Below are 18,652 nucleotides of genomic sequence, written 5' to 3'. Positions count from 1 at the left end.
GCACTCCATTTGCCTCATTAACCATAGGACTTGAATTAATATAAATTATTGAAGCTATTTATTGTTGTCTGTTTTTTAAAGACCATTTGGTTAACCAACATTGTTCCTTGCACAGGACATGCTGGTTAACCCTTTAGCACAATTGTTGAAAGTGAAGAAAACATGATTTTGCCAATTATTTCGTGGTTTTATGGTAGTGTTGATAATGAAATGTGATATGTTATTTATAATTGCATGGCTCCCCACTTCCATGGGAATGGAAGAAGTGCTGAGAACGCATAAGCAGTAAGATTTGTATCCAATTTCTTTTCCGGCATATTTCTTGGTCCTTTTTTTCTTCTACCGACCTCCCTCCTATTCTTACTCTTAGAATGCCATTCTATATCGTATTCTTATGATGTTGAATATTTAAAGAAAACCAAGAAAAACTCTTAGGAATTGAATAGGAGAGAATCTTAGTTTATTTTGTGGTTCAATCCAGAGAACAGCCTTATGCTTCCATTGTAAATGACTGGAAGAAAGCAAGTTGAAGAAGCTAGCACTTATTGTGTGTGTGTGTTTCATTGACACAGTTCATTGTGGGCACGGGGCAGAGAGTAAGGCTGCTGGCTCATTGCATCTGCACTTGGGCAGAAAAGGGAGCACTGGTGCTGGTGCTCTGTTTTGCTTGATTTCTACTTTTCTTCTCCAGGACCCAGCCCATGGAATGGGGTAGCCCATGTTCAGGGTAGGTTAGGTTTTATATTAATCCTTTCTGGAAACTCCCTCACAGACACACTCAGATGTTTGTCTCATCAAGTTGACAGTCAACACTAATTATCAAGGTAGTTCCAGTTCTTCAAGTCTATGGAGCAAATGAGCCCTTTTAGATACAGCTGAGATAGATGCATGGCTGGGGTGGGCCTTAGGTGACAGCTCTCATCAAGATCCTTAAATTGAGAGTGGACATAACAGAAAGACGATGGGTCTCCTACTCATTCTTAAATTCACCTACCTATGTGCAAACGTATTCCCATCGCTCATGCATTTCTAGGAACCTGTAGTTCACTGCGTTCAACAGTGACAATAGCATTTGCCTCTCATGTCTGAAAGGAGGGGAATCACTTTCATGGATTACAGCTTCTCCAGTGGTCCTCAACTTTGATGCAGTTATGTAAGTGTGACTTACATCTTTTTGCCTAAGGAGACACTAGAAGAAAATGATTCCTAAAATCAGAACTATTATCAATCTAAACTTTTAGATAATTTCTTATACTCCCTCTGGGCCCCAATTTTTTAATATTGGTAAATTAAGCGGGTTTACCTATATAAAGCTGTCAGAAGAGTAAGTCCTACTCATGGTACTATTAGTTCTCAGAAGAACCCCGAGGAACCCAGTCTATTAGCCACATTTCTTGATCAAAATACTGGGGAGAACAACTAAGGGGAAAGATCCATTGTGGCTCATGGTGTCAAAAGGTTCTGCTTTTCACAGCCCTAAGACAGCCAAGGAGCTCCCTGAGGATGTGAATCAGAGTGAGCTATGAGAAAGGGCCAGGGATGATACAGTCCCTAAAATCATACCCCGTGACCTTCTTCCAGCTAGTTCCCAGTTCCTAAGCTTTCTGCAACGTCCTCAAATAGCACCACCAGATGAAGTCCAAGGGTTCAAACACAAGCTAGTGAGGACATTATTATACCGTTGAGCTGTGACATGCAGTACAGCTGCTTCCTTTGTCTTAGAGAGCAATTGGAATGGCCAACATACTGTGGACTTCGCTTGGTTTTTTGAGGTTTCCTGAATTAGTTTTCAGACATGGTTGGGAGATGGTGCTGCCTAGTTTTATGTCAACTTAACACAAACTTAAAGCCATCAGAGAAGAAAACTGAATTAAGAAAACACCTTCATAAATTCCTACCTCCATGTTCTTGCCTTGTTTGTGTTCCTGTCCTGACTCCCTTCAATGATGAACAGTTCTGTATAAGCCAAATAAACCCTTTCCTCTCCCCTTTTTCTGTCATGCTATTTTATCACATCCATAGTAAGCCTGACTAAGACAGAGTTGATCTTTCTTGAGTGTTGGAAAGAGGTGGGAGGGAAGGAGGGAAAAGCACGAAAGAGTGAGGGCAGGCAGAGAATGAAAGTGATCTCCTTTCCTTTCAGTCAGTACAGTCCACTCCAAAGACAGTGATGCTCTAGGAAATCCTACAGCCAGTAGTTCCCCGCCCACTGGGGCGTGGCCTCTTATGCTATTTATGTCCATGTAAAGCATGCAACCGGCCTCTTTTCAGGCTGCGGGATTAGGTTTCTGTTCTCCATCCCAGCAGAGGATTCTGACTTGTGAGTCTATTCCTAAATAAACAACTGTCTATTTTCTCAATTCTGAGCTAGTGTGGGATTTCTTTTAAGCATCCTTCTTCACAATGAAGATGTCTTTAGTAAATCATTTTTAAATTTGACCAAAAAATGGTGTGTGTGTGTGTGTGTGTGTGTGTGTGTGTGTATGAGACATTGTGCTTTAAGACACTGTGACGTTTTCATGTTTACCTTTACTTTTTTGCGTTGGACGCTTGAATTGCAGTCCAGCACTTTATTGGCATGCAAAATTTGATTGTTCCCTTTGAATTGTTATTTTTAAATATTTATTTTGTTTTTTATATGTGCAAATGTGAGGTGACTTAGTATATTTACCCATGATTATGGGTACCTGTGAGGGTCAGCAAAGGACACCAGAGCCCCAGAACTGCAGTTACAGGTGGTCATGAGTGCCCAATGTGGGTACCAAGAACTGGATTTGGGTCCTCTGCAAATTCAGTATGCACTTGTAGCCCCTGAGCTACTTCTCTGGCCTCTTGAGCTTGCCACTTCAAAACTTACACAAAACCCTTCCCTGCCTATCACATGATGTTTTCAAATAAGATTTTAACTTTAATTTTGCTTAGTTCTAAAACTGTAGTTTTTGAATAACTCTGTATCATAGTTAGGGTTACCATTGCTGCGATGAAACACTATTGACCAAAAGCAGCTAGGGGAGGCGAGGGTTTATTTGATTTGTGTATCCTGAATCACAATTCCATTAAGGGAAGTCAAGGTAGAAACTCAAATTAGGCAGGAACCTGGTAGCAGGAACCGATGTAAAAGTCAGGAGGGGTGACAATTAACAGCTTGTGACTTATGACTTGCTCAGCCTGCTTTCCTATAGAACATAGGATCATCAGCACAGGGGTTTCCCAACCCACAATGGACTGGGCCCTCCATCAACCTAAGGGAAACGATAGGTTTCTCTGCCTACAGTCCAACCGTAGGGAGCCGTTTTCTCAATCAAGTTTTTCATTCTCTGTGATAACATCAGCTTATGTCAAATTGACATAAAACTAGCCAGCATACTTTGCAAATACTTTTTATCTCTTATTCGGTTATTGTATAAAAACAATTAAAAATAAGCTCTAAATGGAGATATAGTCAGCCCTGAATATTTCTTTTTAGCTCTAAAGATTAGTTCATTTAAAAAATTAGTTTTACTTTTCATTGTGTGTGTGCCTATGTGTCTGCATGTGCGCATGTTGTCTGTGTGTGTGTGTGTGTGTGTGTGTGTGTGTGTGCGTGCTAATGTTTAAAAGGACCAGAAGAAGGTGTGGGATCCCGTGGATCTAGAGTTACAGGTGGTATGAGCTGTTCAGTATAAGTCTTGGGAACAAAACTCAAGTCTCCTGGGAGAACTCAAAATTACTGGGCCAGCTATCCAGTTCCAAGAAGTTATTTTTTAAAAACAGAGTAGCAAACCAGGTATTCCGATTTGACATGGTTCTCCTGATTATTCATTATGACATTTATAAATATTTTTGTCATGGTGATTGTGACAGTGAGAGAAACCTCAGAATAAACCATGGGGCAAAAACCAGACTATTTTATTTGGTCTTAACTTGGCATAAATAAATGCTAAAATTCAAATTGTAAAAGAGATGCCTGGTTGTCTATTTCAAATGTCACGTTTACAGAGGCAGCCAAAGATATAAGTCACTTTCACAGTCAACGTGATTTTAAAATTGCTCGCTAGATTCTGTAGATATTTGGTAATAGTCGAGCTGAACGTGTTCAGTGAAACTAAAATAGGCTGTCCTTCCTGATAGCTATTGATGTAATTAACTGCCAGCAGCAAAGTTAGATATATATTCCATGGCCTTGAATTTGAGTCCAGCTAACTGGCCCCTTCGGGGCTAATACCCATGACTTGGGCCTTTCCCAATTCACTTAATCGGTCAGAAACACAGATCGTACTTGGCTTCCAAAGGATTAGCATTTTCTCTATCATGTTCCTCTCCCATACCCCTGCTAGCTTTTGTTTCTTTTCTCTTAGCTTTTAAGGAAATAAATTTGGTCATAAATGTGAGTACTGATTGTTCAAACTTCTTAAAGCATTTTTTTCCTCTCTCACTAGTGAAAAAAATTGTCAGAAACAGGAAAGAGAAATGTCTCAGGATTCCTAGCAGACAGTGTTTCTTGTGTTCCCTTTAGGCTAAGAAAAGAGGACATATCTATTTCTCCCCTTTCCTTGTTCTTAAAACCATGAGAGAACACAAAGAGGTTCTAAAGTTTTCAGCCTTATGTGCTTTTCCTAAAATTTTGGACTTTTTTTCCCTCTAGGGACAATTTTCTGAGGATACAGAGAGCAAGGAGGGTACACACATGGAAGGTCACAATGACCACTGATGTTAATGAGAGCTCTGGTCTAGCTGGGATCACAACTTTATTCCTCTAGTTACCTATCCTCTCTGAACTGCTGCCTCAGGGCCAAAACGTATTCAGCCTAGGAGGATGCATTGCCCAGAAGCCATCCAGTATCTATGCCATTCTACATTTTTATTTAGAAACAATTAAAGCTACTTGTATTTCAGAAGTTTTTTCTTGAGATTCAGGTCAAAGTTTACTTTTTAAAAAAAATAGAATAATCTATAACTTTATCAGCTAGAAACTAAAATAACTGCTATAATTTTAGATTTTGCGTTTTCCCCCTAGCTGCATTTATCCCCTGTGTCCTTACACTCAGAGCGCCTGTTCTCATTGAGAGTCTATGGGGAATGATGCTGGAGATGGAGCTTTAAAGGCGTTTGTGACAGAGTTGAAACTGGCGGCAGTTAGACCTGAACAGCATTTTAGGGGACAATTTCAACTCTGGAGAACAGTTAGAATCTTGTTTGTTTGATTATGTTTATTTTTTGAGCTTGACTAATCTGGAACAAAGATTAGAGACCAGGCTGGCCTTGAATTCACAGAGATCCATTTGTCTGTGTATTCAAATTCCAAAAAGACAGTTTTACATCCCCCTATAGCAAACCAGATTTTTACAAGTTAAATAAAAACACACTGATTGAATTAAAAATAATTTTAGTTAATGACAAGGGGTCCAACACTATGATGAATTAGAAAATATAATGGTGTCATCTGGTGACAATAGTAATTTTATCCATTGAATATTTTATTCCTTGTTATACCTGTTGATAATAAAGCATTGTAAAAGAATCTTTTAGCTATAAAATGTTGATTTTTCTAAATAATTATTTCCCCTCCATAGATTTTTCATTCCTGAAAACAAATTCATATTTACTTGTTTTTTTTTTTTTCATTTGACATTAGAATCTATGAAGTTCTTGTGTAGATGTCACACGGAAAGATATAAAAGCTTTTATAGTCCTATCTCTCTGACTATGGACTGAGATAAAGAGAAGCTCAGTTCAGCATCTCTGGGCTTCCTCCAAACACTAACCTATTATATAATTAAAATGACGATTTGCTAGTAAGGACTATATGTGCACAGTACTGGGATAAGTTATCTTTTGTCATGTTATTTGAGAAACTAACCGAGATTCTTTTGAGCTATTTATATTATGCCATATTACAATAATATACTTAACTGGATTGTGATCTACAAATGTAAGCCATTGGTAAAGTAAGTGTCAAATATGCACTAGGCCCTAAATCTGGTTTCAGACCCATCCCCAGTGCCATATAAATTAGGGGTGATGTTTAATAGTGATGTGTAATAATGTTTAATATTGTCAGCTTGAAAGGACATTGACTAAATGCAGAAACTGAAGAGACTGGGCATGACCAAGCTCTCACAAGCATGACAATCTGATAACGGAGGTAGAAAGAGCCACTTTCAATGTGAGAGGCATTGTTCCTTATGCTGGGGTCCTGGACCAAGAGTGGACTTGAACATGCATTCTTCTCTCTCTACTTAATGACAGTGGATACAAAGTGAGTGGCTGCCTTAAGCTGCTGGTGCAGTGCTCTTCCTGCCATGATGGACAGTGTCCTCAAACTGTGAGCCAGAAAGAAATCCTTGTATAAAATATATTTCCAACATATTTTTATTGACACTTGGGGAATTTCACATCATGCACCCTGATCACCTCACTTCGCAGTCCCCCCAGGTCTGCCCCCACCCTTGTGACTTGCCCTCAAGAAGAAGAAGAGGAAGAGGAGGAGGAGGAGAAGGAGGAAGAGGAGGAGGAGGAGGGGGAGGAGGAGGAGGAGGAAGAAGAAGAAGAAGAAGAAGAAGAAGAAGAAGAAGAAGAAGAAGAAGAAGAAGAAGAAGAAGAAGAAGAAGGCACAATTCAAATCTATGTTGTCCATACACTTACTGGAGCACGGTTAAACTCCCAGTGGAGTTTAACTGAGTCCTTCCACTCCAGCCTTCCCACTAGAAGCCCCTCAATTGTTAGGAGCTATACTCCAGTATCCTTACCACAATTTTAAAGAATTTTCTTTGATGATTTCCTGTCTAGACTGTTAGTTTTTGGGTGGTTGGGGTGCGAGTAGTGTAGGGGCAGGAGTTGCTCCAAAAGAATGTTATGCCCTTCTTCTCAATTGTGAGTCTGTAGCCACCAATACCATGACAAAAGCATCCTCATTGCCCTTTATAATCAGTAGGAACATGAACATTCACATGGGTTTGGGGGGCAACGGGGAATCATGGGCCATGGATCCTTTTCACCTTGAGTTCCATTTTGTTAGAAAAGAAAGGAAGCTAAAACTGTGTATGCCTGTCATCCTAGGACTCAGGAACTCAAAGTCACACTTGACTACATAGAGTTCCAGGTCAGATTGGGTTAATTAAGATGGAAAGACCCACTTCAAATATAGGCTACATGATACCCTGAGAACAACGTAACCTATGTATAGGAAAGTAATAATCTGATGAGTACTAAGGAATGGCCATTTAACTGTAAGACCTGAAAGCCAGGAACCAGATATAAATCATGTTTAGTGACAGGATATATTGTTATTATCCCCAGGGACCTGAGATGACTGGCTCTTCTTCCAAGTCAACAGCAATGATAATTCTGTCTATTTATTTCCCCCTCATTTAATCAGAGTAGGCATAATAGAGATGAGAGGGGGTGAGAGAACAACAGGAAAGAGTCATTTAATGATTTTCAATGGGCAATGTGTGGTCCACTCTTCCTGCTGCTTTCCAAACATACCTCTTGCCTTTATTTTGCCTTTTTGGATCATTCCAGGTTATATTCCTCACCCACAGCTGCCTTACTAACATCGACTCAATTCCTCAAATCTCAGATAAGATATCTACTTTGTTAGAGAGATATTCCTGAATCCCAACTTCATATGTGGGTGCCCTAGCATTATGTGCCCAATTACTATAACGTGCATTATAGAAAATGATTTCTTTTCCCACCAGATTGTGACCTGTAATGTCAACACCCTTAAGTAAGTGACAGGAGATATGACTAGTCCCACTCCACAGATGAGGAAACTAGCATTTAGAAATGGAAGTCTTATTCCAGGGCACATGTCCGGAATAAATGAATGTTTTGGAACTAGATGCAAGCACAGCCCTTTAGGCTACAGAGTCTAACCTCTTTCTGCTGTTCCAGGGTGCTTCCCCACTTCCTAAAAATACAACGTGATATCAGGATTAGAAAAGCCAACTATGAAACATTTTTCATGGACTATAAGCCACTTATCCACCCAGTCAGAAACATACGCAAGAATTTGTAGCTTATCTATGACCCTGACCTTTGTCCTGTAGCTGTTCTCATCTAAGTATTTCCTAATATGTCAGACATTTGGCAGTCTTGGGCATTCCCATGCGAAGCACTCCCTCTGTAGTGCTAAATGTCTACTGACTTTAGACAAAGGCTATGAAGAGAGGCATACACTGATCTAATGATATTTTTTTTTCTAAAATCAGGGTCCTTTGTGAGTTATGGTAATATTAACACTTGACCAAAATAAAACAATATAGTATCTTTTAGTTTTAGTATGAAACATTTAAGTGACTTATACAATATCCACGGTGTATCTCTAAAAATCCATATAAAAGATGTTAATTGAGGCCGGTATAAATGCAGTGCTCAGGAGATTGAAGCAGGAGGAGTACCATGAGCTTAAGGCCAACCTGGACTACAGAGTATGATACTGCCTGAAAAACAAACAAACAAACAAACAAATATGCTAATTAAATGTTCTATGTTTCAGGCTGCCTCCTTTAGGTTAAGCAAATAGGAATGAGGAGGATATAATATTCCATAAATTTTATGGAGGAAAAATTATTTTAAAAAAGAAAGGAGTCCAATTGTTTTGGATAGTAATAACTATACTAAATAAAGAATATTCAAGAGTCAATTTGATGAAGGGAGATAAGAAGCTGCATTAAAAATATGTCACAGATAATAAAAGCTTTCTCCTTAGATGCAGTTAAGGTGTCTATATTGAACACAAAGGAGAAAAGAAACCAAAACAAATAAATTTCTAGACAAAAGATATAGTGAATACAGTTGATACAAGACAGCAGCAACTTTTACCCATTAGCAGAAGAGAAAGAAGGCCAAATATCTTGAGGATATCAGTGAAAGGTTCAGTCATGGAGGAAATGTAATAACTTTGGATTATGCTTTAACTACAAATGTAAAAATTGTTATAATTCTACATGAGAATAATCTAGAAGGGCAGGCATTGACTTTGAGAAAGTTCCCCATATCTAAAGAAATTTTCCTTTGTTGAAGGGTTCTTTGTGGAGTATACCACATGGTTGATATACCCTTGCCAAGACTTGAAGAATAGAACTTGGTTTTTTTTTTTTTTTTTTTTTTTGCACTCACATCAAATGAAAATATATCTTTTAGGGGTAATCACACATTAATCAAGAACTCAGGGATCCAGTTATAAAACTAAAGTATCCAGATTCTATCGGCAATAAGAGACGCAGAGAACAAAGGACTCAAAGGGCATTTGTTCCAAGTCTTATGTTTATCTCCAGGTGGCTAGGAATCCTAGGTAGAAGGCACTCATTGGCTGAAGCTCTGCACCCACCTTGCACACAGGTGAATGTGAGCCAAGTTTACCTATGACATCCCCCTATGGCTGTTTCCCACAGTCGGCTTATCTGCTTCCAAAGAAGTCTTTCTTTAGATCTCATGGGCAGCATCAGATGGTTTTGAAGTTTGCTGGCACAACAGCCTCTCTGTTTTCCTCCAGTGATTTTGTATCTCTCTCCTGGGAATATGTACTAGACTCTCAGACAATTCTGTTTATGAACAGATTCTCAGAAGTTACCCAACTTTCGCCACCAAACTCTGAGACAAACTGAGCAAAAGGAATGCAGAGTTGTTTCAGAATGCCTAAGAGAGAATGTGAACATTCCAGGTCTCAAGAGCAGCAATGCTAACTAACAGGAAGTTAAAGTAGCTTTGGACACACTCATTAACACACTCATTTATCTCCTTTCTCCAACATGGAGTTGTCTCAGAATGTGACTGCCAGCTAAGCAGGGCCCTGACTTGTCCTGGACCCACAAGCATGAGTTGTTTCAAGAGATGCCCATCTCGATGTGCGTCCTTTTAGAAAGCAATGCTCCCATTCTGGTGTCTTACCACCCAGACCTCTTACCCACCACTCTTGCTGTCTTTTATCTATTCGTGTTCCAGACTTCCTCTGACTCAACAACTTCAGAATTGGCATCATCTTGTGATTTTTTTTACTCGCTCTCAAAATGTGAAGATGCACAGTCACTGAGAAGTTAAGCAACTCACCTACTTTTGAAAGCCAATTCAAAGCACTGGCTAACATTCACCTAGAAGATCCTTTCTCTATCTTATCAGCTATTTGTCCTCTCTGAAGCTTTCCATGTGACTGCGTAATCATATCTCACATCATTTATTTCAGCTGAGTCACAGAGCTGCAGCTGCTTTTATTTCTCTTGTGCAGCCTAATGGAAAGGCTAATGCAGAAAGCATAATGGGACAAACTTTGAAGCAGGATGTCTCAGACATGGCAGAGGCTTCTCAATAAAAACCTCTAGCCCATAGCCCATGTGATACTCGACGGCCAGTGTAAGAGCAGAAGTCAAAACTGACTGAGTTGGCACTGTCATGACACCCATGTATGCTTAGGAACCAATGGCAGGGACTAACAGACAAAAAATGGATAATAAAATTCTGCTTTAAGAAGTTATGCTGAGAAATGTGGAGAGACATCAGCTGAGCAGTGATAGCTAGGCAAGGAAATATTTCATGGGGGAACTGTGCAGTTTATGAAATGCTGTGAGGGAGCTGAGATTGACTGAGGTGAAAAGGAAATGGTTAGGATGTAAGGGCTTAGATGGACATGTGTTTACATGCACATGGATGGCACATGCCGTGATGATCATTTGCATTCTGTCTTCTGATGCCAATATCAACACAAAACATGTTCAAGAACATGTAGAGTGGTGGAAGGTATCCACGTTGAAAATGCAAATACATCCTAGATAAATTACAAGGGACGAGATCCTTGCTTCACTTAGAGGTGCCCCCAAAGACTCCACTCTTGTCCCCTATTTTTTCGGGGATGTAATTTCACCAGAGGACACCAGTTCATTCTCAGCGTTTGTTGTCTAAGGCACGGTGCTGTCATCTTCACACCTAATAAGCACACTTTCATTTCCTTTCCTCTGTCCTTGCTCTCCCTCTCTGGGACGACATTCAACCCATCCCTTCCCCAGAATGACAGGAAGTCATTGATTGCCCTCTCTAGGTACTTTCATTTGACTAGCTATGTACCACCTACTTGGGTATGGTTTGTGTGGTGTATTCTTAATGCAGCTACTTAATTTCCCTGCACGTGTGACTGAGGCATAACAAATGATTCTTGTGAGGAAAATCAGTAGACCATCTTGTCAGAATAGCAGAGCCACAAAATCAGAATCTGTCAAGACTAATGCTGATTCTAAAAATGTGATTATAAAGATACAATGTTTTGAACTTGCTACACAACAAATGCAAAATGACCACTTATTGGAGAAGCACTATTTCACAGAAGCAATTACATTTTCTACTTCCTCTTCTTTTTCATGGATTAAAAAATAAATCTTTACCAAAAATAAAAACTTTTTCAGAGGCAGAAAAGGAGGAAAAGTTGAACACTAGGCATTGCTCAGGGCAGTGAAAGAGCTTGACTCAATACATTTATGTTAAGTTTAACTACAGTGTCTAGAATTCAAATGTATTGAGTGATTCAGAATCAAATCTAGGAAAAAAATTAAAATTTACTTAATTGACTGTATATGTGTGGGAAAGGTGGGTTTCCTTTCTTCCTTCCCTCCTTCCCTACTCCTTCCTTCCTTCCCTTCCTCCCTCCTTCCCCCTTTTTCGTTTTCCTCTTTCCCTTCCTTCCTTCCTTCCTTCCTTCCTTCCTTCCTTCCTTCCTTCCTTCCTTCCTTCCTTCCTTCCTTCTTCTCTTTTGTCTTTTGTCCTTTTCTGTGTAAAGATAAGCATTAATTTGCAAAGAAATTTAAGTTAACATCAAAGGGAGAGAAGACAAGAATTTGTGGGCTTAAGTTATCAGTTCCAAAGAAAGGAAAGAGAATGCAGCCATAAGATGCGGCCTCTAGTAGGCTGTCAGTGCTCCCTTGCTTTTAAACCTCCCTAACAAGGTGAGCGAAACCATTCCAAGAACACTATTGTCAAGAGACACCTTTGAACTGATCTATCCTGAAGAATAACCCCCAGAAAGGCAGGGGAAAAAAATAACTTTCATATGTTTGTGGCCACACAGTACAGCTCCGACTTCTGAACATTTTTCCCCAATTATTTTTGTAAAGTATTGATCGCAATTTAATTTTGCAGTCCCAACATGAGAGGCGCTTCGTGCTGAAATGTCTCACAGGAGAATGTAATCAGGGTCTAGCCCGAAGGTGAAGCACACGGACGTGGGCTTTACTCCGTTCCTCCCCTCTTCGTCAGCGCGGGGATTGGAGCAGAGGGCATTCTCAGGCAGATTAATTTTTGACGATGGGATCGATGGAGGATGTTTTTTTTTTCTTCCTCCTGACATTGAGTCATCTAATTTGCTGTTTATCTTTGGCTTATTGAGTTTTGAGCATTGTTAAATCATACCTCTCAGTACTTTAATTTCAGATGTGAATTTCGAATTCCCCTCTTGTACTTGGGCATAACTCTTTTACCTAAAAGGAGCAAGATGATGGGCCTTTTTTTGACACAGGGTTACCGCTTTGGAGTCTGTTAAGTACTCCAAGGTAATGTTATAGTACCTTCCGGCCTGTTCTCTTTGCTTGTGGCCATAGATCAGCTCACCTCTAGGGAAATCAGGACTTGCCATCATTATTATCCCTGGCCCCTTCATCTGGTCTCCCTTGTTTCCTGACTCGAAGACTTGATGAAGTGCCTGGATGTATGAACACCTCATCTCAAGTCTCATAATTAACCCCTTCCTAACACAGGCTGAGGGAATTATTTTTTCTTGTAATCTGCTAGTTCGCTATTGGGGGTCCTTTATAGTAAGCATGTGGGTTTACTGGTTTCAATCCTGTTTTGGCTGTAAGATATGAATGTTGCTAGTAAGCCTATAACTATAAGAAAAATTGTTTCCACCTACAGAGTCTTGGCCTTATAAACCCTTTAGTCTAAAAAAAATAATCAAACTTCTAAACTGTATCTCAAGGCAGCACCCTGTTTATGCATCTGAACGTTCTCACCAGCAGCAATAGGATGTTAAATGCTAGTCAGCATATAAATTTTCCTAGGCCTAGTCAAAATTGTTTAAAAGTTAATAAATACTAAAATGTGTGCTTTTTAAGTTGGAAATGTGTATGACATATTTTAAAAGGGGAGTTGAAAAAGAAATTAAATATTTTAATAAAATATACCTTTGGATTTGAGTTTAACAGTAAAACCACATCCCAGTTCTAATTAATTAATTAAAGCCATTCTATGCCCTGCTTCAAACCTCCTCCAAACTCACTTGAACAGAAAGTTATTTTTCTTACTATCGTGAGAACAGTCTAGCACCAACTCTTTATAAACTTTTTCCCAGTTTTGCTAACTTCTCAGGTTCCCTGAGAGAGCCAGCTTCCTCAGCAGTCAAATTAGGAAGTTCGAAAGAAATACTTGGGCACACAATACAGAAGCCATGGCGTTTTGCTATGGAACATTGCTCATTTGTCTCTGCCTCCTCTGTGATGATTTGGTGTCCAGCATTGCTCACACTGGTATCACCAAGGAATAGTCATGGCCATTCATTTGTGTTGTACTATATAAAAAAGTCTTCACGCTGTATTATGAAATATTCATTTGATACCGTTTTATATGCTGTTTACATATTTCTGGAAACTGGCCCATATCTTTTCCTTGAAGTCACCCTTCATGCTTGGAACAAGCTCTCATTTCCTCATAGTCTTTTTGTAAACATGGTGAGGGATGACGACTGAAGCTGTTTTCAGAGAACCACCCGTACTGCGTAGTTCTTAGCCAGTGCTGGCCATGTTGCTGGGGAGGAGGGCTCACAAGGCATGCTATCCTGAAATCAGGGATAAGGACCCAGCGTGCAAATGCTGATGATTGGAAAAGAATTTCTATTTAAAGACTTTGTGGTTTAATTGCTTTTAAAAAAATCAGTTTTATTTCCCTTTATTGTGTCCTACAAAGTGATAAACTCTTTCCGGGCAAGAAAATGAATCTTTGAATCCTTGCCTTGAGACCATTTCCTTTCTTTCCCCTGCTCAGGCTTAATGTTGCTATTAAAGAACATATCACTGAACTTGAGGGAAGAATCTGTGCTCTTTAGCTGGCACTAGAGTTGAAGAAGTTACTGTGGAAAAAGGAAGACAGAAATTTTGTGTTTCACAAGAGAATATATGAATTGTGAATGTAGGGAGAAATTAAAAATTAACATGTGTTAATATAAACCTTCGTGTCGGCTAGTAGCTTCACGACTCTCCTGAAACACCTAAATTGTGGGCATAAAAGAAGACTGATTCCTGACAACATCAAGACCAAGTGCTTCCAGACTTTCCTCTGGGATTAAAGAGAAGGGAAGCACATTAGAGTGGATGACATTAGTGTGTGTGTGTGTGTGTGTGTGTGTGTGTATACACATATATGTATACATATATATGTATATATATGTATATATATACATGCATACACAGCCACACATACAGTGGGAGAGGGGAAGAAGAGAGAGAGAGAGAGGACAGAGGGAAAGAGAGAGAGGAGTGGTTGGAGAATAAACCTGTTCCTGTTTAACTTGTTTGGCGCTTTTACATATTCACAAATTGGTGTTGTTCAGTTTCAGCAAAATCAGACTCAAACTTCCAAGACACTGTCCAGTCTCCTAGAGGGGTGTGTTGCTTGGAAAACATCATGAACTGTCCATTGGAATAACCTCACCATGATTCTGAAAGAAATTCTACCATACACAGGGAACTTAGTTCAGGAAAACATTAGGAATTTTTTCTTTTAAAAAAAAAGCAAATAAACCCCAAACACACAAACAATTTAAGATTTTAATACTAAGAATGGTTTTGCTTAGAATCTAGAAATATGACTTAATCTCACTGTTGGTGCCTGGCCATAAAAAGTGCTTGAACTACTAAATATGGATTCTTTTTATAACAATAAATTAGCCAAAGTAGTTATAATAACAAATCAGTCTTATGACATAAGTCCAAAAGAGATAAATCCTAAGTATTGGCTTAAAGAGTCTATGACAAGTGATTATTATTGGACCAAACCCTGCTGTGAGCTGTAGGGACCTGGAGACACTGAGTCATGAAGGTTGTATTCCGGAGTCAGGGTCAAGGTTGTGGCACTGTGTAGAAGGAGCGGCGGGGCTGCGTCCCGCCACCCGGCCACTGGCTAGCTTTACACCCGAAATAATTACACGGAAACTGTATTCTTTTAAAACACTGCCTGACCCATAGTTTCAGCCTCTTATTGGCTAATTCTCACATCTTCCTTTAACCCATATTTAGTAATCTGTGTAGCACCATGAGGTGTGGCTTACCGGGAGAGATCTTAACCTGCGTCCGTCTCGGAGAGGAGAAGCATGGAGACTCCATATGGCGACTTCCTGAAGCGTCTCCCCAACTCTCCCAGAATTCTGTTCTGTCTACTCCACCTACCTAATTTTCTGTCTCTTAAAGGGCCAAGGCAGTTTTCTTTATTAATTAACCAATGAAAGTAACATAGACAGATAACTCTCCTCCATCATTTTCCCCTTTTCTGTTTAAACAAAAAAGAAAGGCTTCAACTTTAACATAGCAAAATTACATATAACAAAACAGTTATCAATCAAGTATTACAGTTACAATATTTAAATCTATTTTATCTTTTATCATAACTAAGGAAAGCTATAACTATCTATTTATTCTTTAACTCCATCAAAGACTCCAGAAGGATATAATACTACCTAAGTAAACAAGAAATATGCAACTGTCAACCTCTAGAAATGACAGAGACAATTTGCTGCCTGGACAGTTACCCAAAGTTCCACTGTACCGTTGGGGCATCCATCTTTGGCCTTCAGGCCCATAGTGTCCAGCAGACATTTCCATGAAGCAGGAAATTCCAAAGACAGTTCAGTCATTTTCTGCTGTGTCCTGCAGAACGTCTCGCAGACTCTTTCATGAATCAGGAACCCTGAAAGACCATCTCACCTTTAGGCAAGTTCAGCAGTCCTCTCTCTGTGGGTTCTTTGTGTCCAGTTTATGTAGCAGTCTAGGCAAGAGCAGTTTCTTGCCCAAATGGCTAACAAACTCCATAAGTAGCCTCTTTGATGCCCATCTTCCTCTTAAAGTAGATTGGTGCTGTCAGGAGCAGACGTGTCTCATTGTCATGAAAAACCCTAAGATATTAAAACATTTAAAATGCCATATTCTGTAGCCTTTGAAAGATATGAAGAATGCCTATTTAACTAAAATATATCTCTATATATCTAGAAAATCTAATAATATGACGACAAGCTTAAATATTATCAATGATTATCCATTAACAACCTATATTTTCTAATTATACATTACATTTTTAAATGAACTACACAATTACAATATCTTAATCAAGATCAGAAATACATATACATATAACAAATTGACCTTAAAATCCATACCATTGTAAATTATTTATCTCTATATCATATCCCCCTTTAAATGTAAAAGAACATGTATAAACAATATTTGGGAAAATGGGCGTAGTTATTTCTCTCCAAACTGCTTCCTGCTGAATGGGGGCGCTGTTATTTAGGTCTTTTATGGTGTAACCTGTGTGCTAGGTTCCTCTCAGCCGGCAGTTGAGTGAAGTAATTTTTTGAAGATGTTCATAGTAACCTTTTAGGAGGGCGTGATCTATCATACCATATTGGGATAGAAGCAATCCACAGAGTCTCGTCCTCTGTGAAAACAAAAGAAGAAACTCTTTTCCAAAGCATCATGTTCTTAGATCCAAATCCTGAAGTAATACCGTTAGGATGTCCATTCTGGTCTAGACTGGCAGCCCATATAATGAAATGTCTCTCTGTACTTAGCTCCTTTACAGTCAAAAATTTCAAAGAAAACACAATACAATACATAATCCAGACTCTCTGTGAATTTTTTATTTTTACGTGGCTTATTTTTACTCTATCATTTTACTTTTTTTAATCTATAACTATCTGTACTCTGTCTCTTTAAAGACTTTACCCTCTTTTAAGGCATTAACTTTATTTTTTATATTTTTTTCTCAAGCCTACATACATTCATCCAACATTGTGACTCATTTAAAAGTCTTTTATGTCTGAATCTGTCCTATTGTGAATCTGTAATTTTTCTACTGTCGAGAAACATGTTTGATTTGTGCCTTTACATCGCTAAGCACTTAAGACTCTAAGCTGTGACATTCCTAGGTCAAAAACAGGTATTGCGGGCTTGCCCCGCCCAGTCCAACATGGCGGAGCCGCTTGTGACTCTGAATCGGTTGCACCTTTGAGCTGCAGAGCCACTGGGCTGTTCTAGATGTTGGCTCCACCTCTCTCCAATTTTAAAATGGAGGATGTACCATTTTCTACTAGCTCTGGGGTCTCCAGGTAGGAGCCACACTCAGCATTTTAACTCTGAGATTGAGCGTGCAGCACAGAAACTCTTTTCATCCAAGTTATAGCCAAATCTGATGCGCAGAGCACCACACAGCCTGGAAACATTGGCAGAAATCCACCATGCTCTCCCGCTCGCCTAAGCCTGATTCTGTCATCTGCCCAGGTGCAGGCGGGGAGCAGTGAGCCATTGGCATGGTCTCAGAGCACTTTCTTTCCGATCCCAAGCAGGCACACAAACATCCAGTCCATAAAAGCCACTGAAATGCTTTAAAGCCAGAGTTTGCATTGGCGGCACAGCACCAGGAAGCCGTGTTTTAAAATTACTCAGCTTTTTCTCTGCCGCTATTGCTGAAACAGGAAATCGCTCTACAGCACGTCCAGGCAAACAGCAAAAACCTGTGTTAAACTCTCTCTCCTTTATTTAAAGCCCTCTCAGGTTTTTAAGTGGATTTAGCCCCATGTTGGGCGCCAATCTGTAGAAGGAGCGGCGGAGCTGCGTCCCACCACCCGGCCACTGGCTAGCTTTACACCCGAAATAATTACACGGAAACTGTATTCTTTTAAAACACTGCCTGGCCCATAGTTTCAGCCTCTTACTGGCTAATTCTCACATCTTCCTTTAACCCATATTTAGTAATCTGTGTAGCACCATGAGGTGTGGCTTACCGGGAGAGATCTTAACCTGCGTCCATCTCGGAGAGGAGAAGCATGGAGACTCCATATGGCGACTGCCTGAAGCGTCTCCCCAACTCTCCCAGAATTCTGTTCTGTCTACTCCACCTACCTAATTTTCTGTCTCTTAAAGGGCCAAGGCAGTTTTCTTTATTAATTAACCAATGAAAGTAACATAGACAGATAACTCTCCTCCATCAGCACTGCTTTCATTAAACTCACATTTTACAATTTATTTCTTATTTTATTTGTGTGTGTGTGTGTGTGTGTGTGTGTGTGTGTGCTTGTTCATTCATATGCATCCACTTCTGTTTGCAGGTGCCCAAGAAGGCCAGAGCAGGGCATCAGATCACCTGAATATGATTAAACAATTATGAGCCAACCAACATGGAGCTGTGAACTGAACTCAGGTCTTCTACAAGAGAAACACATGCATGGCCTTAATGGTTAAGCCATTTCTCCATCCCTCAACTTACATTTTACCACTTTCCCCTTCTATTGTGAATAGACGCTTGGGGTCAAAAAACTGTCTATGGTAAGCTATTTCTGCTTCATCTACCATTATCTGCAAAAGCTCCCAGGATTCCTCTGTGTAATAGCTTTGGCTGTCCTGGAACTAGCTCTGTAGACTAG

The sequence above is a fragment of the Arvicola amphibius genome, chromosome 2, assembly GCF_903992535.2.
Source record: "Arvicola amphibius chromosome 2, mArvAmp1.2, whole genome shotgun sequence".
Lineage (NCBI taxonomy): Eukaryota > Metazoa > Chordata > Mammalia > Rodentia > Cricetidae > Arvicola > Arvicola amphibius.
This window is presented reverse-complemented; position numbering follows the sequence as displayed.